Raw genomic sequence first — 6,000 nt, 5'->3', positions numbered from 1 at the left:
TTCTGGGGTAATTTGTTCTAAAGTAGCAGGTAACTAATACAGATTTTGGTTCTTGGAGGTGGGGCACTACCATATCAAAAACCTCAAGTGGGAGTGTCTTTGGAAGCAGGCTATAGGGTTTTTTTTCTTTTAAGATTTTATTTATTTGACACAGAGAGAGAGGTCACAAGGAGGCAGAGAGGCAGGCAGAGGGAGAGAGGAGGAGGCAGGCTCTCCGCTAAGCAGAGAGCCTGACACGGGGCTTGACCCCAGGACCCTGAGATCATAACATGAGCCAAAGGCAGAGGCTTTAACCCACTGAGCCACCCAGGTGCCCCAGGCTATAAGGTTTTGAAGAGACTCTTAAGTGAAAGCTTTAGGTGCTCATGGCTCACAGAAGTTTGGACTTTGAGGAGGTCGTAAGTGAGGGCTTCAGAGTAAGGAAAATCTTATTGGAAACTTGAAGACGGGCGATCCTTATGGAGTGGCAGAAATGATAAGTAACACCATCGCCTGATGTGAAAGTAGACAGTAGACAATATATTGAATGCAGTGGGTGATCTACTTGATGGGATTCCCAAGTGAAGAGTAGAAGGTGTCTCCTGATTGCTCCCTGTGGCTTGCTGCGCAACGTGAGAAGAGAGGGATAACCCGGTGGAAGCGCTGTGAAGCAAAAGCAAGCCAGGACTAGATTGTTTTGAATCTTCTCAGTCTGTCCAGATGGCAAACGGTGCTAAAACTAATAACTGGCTTTCGAGCAAAGATCAAATCAAGGACGCTGCCAGGAAAAGCTGAAGACAAAGTGTGACTATTAAACCTTTGGTTGAGATCTTAGAAATATGAAAGATGGCGCCTCTGAATACCCCAAATCGCCATCTCAAGCCCAGGCTCTGGCGATCTGCAGTTGGGTGCCCCACGGGGGCCTCAAAGTTTGCACTTCCCAGCTGAGCTAGCATTCATCCACCCACACTTGGGACTTCTCTTGGGGTCCCCAAAGGCAAACCACTCCCAAAATATAGAATGAATGGGTTTTTCCACTGGGTTTCACCACTCTCTACTGATGCTCTCCTGTAAAATTCCTTATTTTGGCTCTTACCACTCACTCCTCCTTCACACATGCTGCATATCATCCATAACGAATGCCTTGGGGTCCCTCACACTTAGGCTTTCTCTCACCTCTCAACCTCATGCAGCTGTTACCTCTAACTAAAATACTTCCCTTCCCCATCCCTCTGCTGGCATTCTCTCGCCCTTCCTTTGGGCTCTCCCGAGTCCCCCAGACTCGGTGAGCTATCCCCGCTAGGTGTTCCTGTGGTGTGGACAATGGGGAATGGAAGGTGAGGGGCGATGGGGGATACAGCCCTTTGAGAAGATAGAGCCCTAGTCATTAGGAAGAGCCGTTGTGCAGAAAGTCTATGGTTCAGATTCACCTTGAGACCCAAATCTGTGACTACCGGAAAGGAACAATTTGGTCAGGGCCCAAGGCAGCTGAGTCATGGTCCAAGATGAGTCCTGAACATCCCTCAGATCACCAGCCATATCTATCCTAAGGGACAATGACCAAAGCCCGAGACTACAGTGCCTTTATACTCTCCATAAATAGGCTTTTTTTTTTTTTTTAAGATTTTATTTATTTATTTGACAGAGAGAGATCATAAGTAGGCAGAGAGGCAGGCAGAGAGAGGAAGAGAAGCAGGCTCCCTGCTGAGCAGAGAGCCCGATGCAGGGTTCGATCTCAGGACCCTGAGATCATGACCTGAGCCCAAGGCAGAAGCTTAACCCACTGAGCCACCCAGGCACCCCTGCTTTACTTTTTTTTAAGAGCCTGGATTAAGAGGAGTTGATTCCATTGGCCCCTAGAGATGGCATCCCAATAGCATCGTTGACTCTCTCCCAGAGTTCAGTTCTTCAGAGAGAAGAGCCGACAGAAACCGGGCAGTTCTAACCCTGACCTGGAGGGCAGGAATTGCTTGCTCAGCCACTGGTTTATGTGTGGCCCCAGATAATTCACTCCTCCTCCCTTGGTAGTCCTTCATTCACCTGTAAAATGGGTATAATAGTTTTTACCTACCTCAGAGGTGCGTTGGGAGGTATAATTAGTGGTGGTTAGAATACTTTGAGAGGCACAGATGAAAGGTCTTATATAAGTACACATAATTATTATGACTAATGGTATTTTTCTTCTTCGAACACACGGGGAGACAGCCCTCTTAATTTGAGCTGCGTCTCAGCTCCCCATTCAGATAAGAGACAGCACACCCTCTGGGCTGGCCACACAGCAAACCTTTAATCCTTTGGAAATCTACAGACATCCTAAAAGTGATTTGAATCTTTCTCTTATCCACCCTCTTTTGACATTCCTTTAACATGACCTGACTCGAAAAGAGGCAGTTTTATGTATCGTGAATAACCTGTTTAATCTAGAGCATTTCACCAAGCGTAAAGGAGGAGAGAAAAATGCTCATTGTGGTTCACAGGCACTGATTAACCCAGTATGGGCTCAAACTTCTCCAACACTGCAGAGAAAACCCAGACATTTGTGTGCCAACAAGGGACCAATTTCCAAAGATGGGAACCAAAGTGACTTATGAGGGGGCTGCACTAAGATCCTGTTTGATCTTGGGGTTTCTGGGATTTGGGACCCCTGCAAGAAGAGGCTTTCTTTGTAGCTCCCACCCAACCCCTCCAGACCCATCTTGGCGAGCATTACGTTTAGTGCAGCCTGCAATGAGGTTTTTGGCCCAAAACATACCTCCAGAAAGGAAAAAGAGTCAATAATCTTGGAGCAAACTAAGAGCTGTAATCATAGAAGAAAAATAGCTTTAGTTTGGAAATTAAATCAAGCTCAGTCCTCTGAGTTTATGGCTTTCTGCCGTAAGCACCATTACTATGTATTATTGTCACTTGCCAGATGAAGCTATGAGGATACAAATCTTCCTCCATGAAATTTATGGGCCTCGAGGCTGTCATCTCAGCCCTGGTACCCCTCCAACCCTCTTGCAGGGTCTAAGAGGCTGCTTTTAGGTAGCTGATCTTTTTTTGTTTTTGTTTTTGTTTTTTAAAGATTTTATTTATTTATTTGACAGACAGAGATCACAAGCAGGCAGAGAGGCAGGCAGAGAGAGAGGAGGAAGCAGGCTCCCTGCTGAGCAGAGAGCCCGATTCGGGACTCGATCCCAGGACTCTAGGATCATGACTTGAGCCGATGGCAGAGGCTTAACCCTCTGAGCCACCCAGGCGCCCCAGGTGGCCAGTCTTTATGTACCCTCCTAATGAGCTTTGAACACAGCTTCCCAGTGGGTATAATTTTTTTTTTTTAATAATATGGGTTTTGATGACAGTTCTCCCCTCAACAGCCTGAGCTGATCTTGTCCCAGTTCTTGAAGAAAAAAAAATCCAGATGGCTAAAGGTTATCCAGAGCTTGCCATGTCCATGAGAAAATGGGCTCTCCCAAGCCTTCCCCAAGGGGTAGTGTGATGTGGGAAGCGGGTGGGCCAAAGTGGAGTTTCGAGTTCCCTGCTTCTTACCAAGTGGTGGCCTTGGTCGATTAACCTGAATTAGAGACTGAACTTCTATTTTCTTCTCTGTAAAATTAAACTTTTTCCTGTGGGTTGTTGTCATGATTAAATGAATATATGCAGGGTATTTTATAGGAGGTGCTCAGTAAAGGTGTTTCCTTTTCTCCTTCAGTTGAAGCAAGGACATGTTCTGTATGTAGCCCCAGAAAGAGCCAACGGTGCCTGCTATCTATAGGCTTGTAGCCATGTCACATAGCAGGTAAGAGCCAGAAAGTCTGGGTTTCAGTCCTGGCTCTGTTACTTACTCATTATGTGACTTAATGCAGGTCACCTAACCCCTTGAGCCTCAGTTTCTCCATTTTAATAAAAGCATTAATAGTATCTCAGACCAAAGCATTTCCTTGCTTGTCATTGCTTTGATACTTATATTTGATGGTTTGAACTTCATGTCTGGGCCAACCAAATCTTCCAGTCTTTTGCTTCCTTGTGTCTTGCACCCTGTCAGGATGACTGGAGCATGGCTGGGTTGGGATGGAGGCCATGAGCCCCCCAGTTGTATTCTGTGACCCATTCCATACATGATGGTGGTTACCAGTGTGGGATCCAGGTCAGTTACACCCCCACTGAGTCTGGGTTCTGTTACTTCCTGTTGGTGACCTTGGGAAATGACTTTTTCTCTGAATCCTTCTTTATCTCATCTGTAAAAAAGGACTAATGATATCTAATATTTGCTTCAGGGGATTGTGGTGAACTTTAATATTGGCTAATAGTTATTGAGCATTTAATCTGTGCTGGGCATAGGCTAAGTGTTTCAGGTGAGTTTCCTCATTTAGTTCTCACAGCTTTGTGAGACTGATACTATTATTGTCATTCCCATTTTACAGATGGGGAAGACTGAGGCTCCAAGAGTAATCCATCTTGTTGAAGGTCACTTAGCTATTATATAACAAAAGTGGATTAACACCCACATCTTTCTGATTCCAAAGGTAACCTCTTCACCAGAAAATGAGATACTGAGAGTATAGCTTGTGGTCAAAATAAGCCACTTAACTGTGGTAAACAGAATATATGGTATGGTGAGATCAACAATTCTTTAGCTTTTGGGGATGACCAAATGCCCTGAGGACAGAAGCCAGAGATTCGCCTCAGTCCCTGCCACTCTTTCTTGCTGTATCTGCTCTCCCAGTGATCGTCCTACTCTCCCTGGAAAGGGTGAAGGCCACCATACATCAACATAGCTGTTCCCTTGTCAAGACTGCGTCTGGCTATCTTGCTGAGGGCTGAATAAAAGTAAAGAAGTAAAGGAAAATGGCTCATTGATCAGATGCGACTAGAGAGGTGATTGTGTAAGGCTGGGCTGGAAGGGATAGAGGTAGAGTACAATCAATGGCTAATATTGGGTCTTCCACTTGCTGCCAATGGAATGAGGTTGGTCCTAATGGACGTTTGTAAAGGGTCTTTGAAATTTCTGAGATAAAAGGCCATGCCCCATTTTTCAAGGAGCTTTACTGGTTCTCATTGATCTGTTTGTCTGCTATTGGGGATAGAGGGCAAATAAATCATCTGTGAATATCAAAGCCATGTTACACCACCCTGCATCCTCACCACCTCAGTGCCCTGGGTATGATGTCTAGGACAAGGGTATATTCATCTCTGTTTCCATGTGTGGTTTGGAGGATCAACGGGATAATGAATGTAAATGGCAAGAGGATGTTGGGAAAGGGATTTGTGAATCGTGTAAGAGGTTTAGAGGACTCACCAACATGCCAGGGCACCAGAGGGCAAGAAACCAGTGCCTAGAATAACAGGCAGTGTATGATAGCTGCTCAAACATTAGTTGACAGTGTGTAATGGAATGTGATATGCAGATGCCTTCTGGGTATCGTGGGAGCACTTATTTACTGGGCTCAAAAACATACCTAGAAGTGTAGGACTCAGATCCATTAAAAATAAACACAGGAAGTTCTCGATTGCTCAACAGAGAACTTAAAAAATACTACATTGTGTCTTACAGATTACAAATCCAGTGTTGTTCTTAGTAATTTCAAAATGAATGAGTGGGTCAGTAATTAACTCTTATCTCCCAGCTTCAAATGTGCTCTTCTTTACAGGATACCCCCTTATCTGTGGTTTTATCTCCATGGTCTCAGTTACCCCAGGTCAACCGTGTTCAGGAAACAGAAGGTCAGTAGATGTCTCAAGCTAGGTCACAAGGCCTCTGTCATTCACCTCATCTCATCTCCTCACGTAGGCATGTGGTCATCTTACATCACCCCAAGAAGAAAGGTGAGCATAGTACACTAGGATATTTTGAGAAAGAAAGCGAGAAAACATTCACATTACTTTTGCTACTCTGTATTGTTATCATTGTTCTATCTTATTAAGAGCTGTTGTTAATCTCTTACTGTGCCTAATTTATAAATTAAATTTTGTCATTGGTATGTATGTGTAGAAAAAAGAAAACAGTAGATAGAGTTTGGTACTATCTGCCATTTCAGACAT

Source organism: Mustela erminea, chromosome 9 (assembly GCF_009829155.1).
Source record: "Mustela erminea isolate mMusErm1 chromosome 9, mMusErm1.Pri, whole genome shotgun sequence".
Lineage (NCBI taxonomy): Eukaryota > Metazoa > Chordata > Mammalia > Carnivora > Mustelidae > Mustela > Mustela erminea.
Note: the sequence above shows the minus strand (reverse complement) of the source record.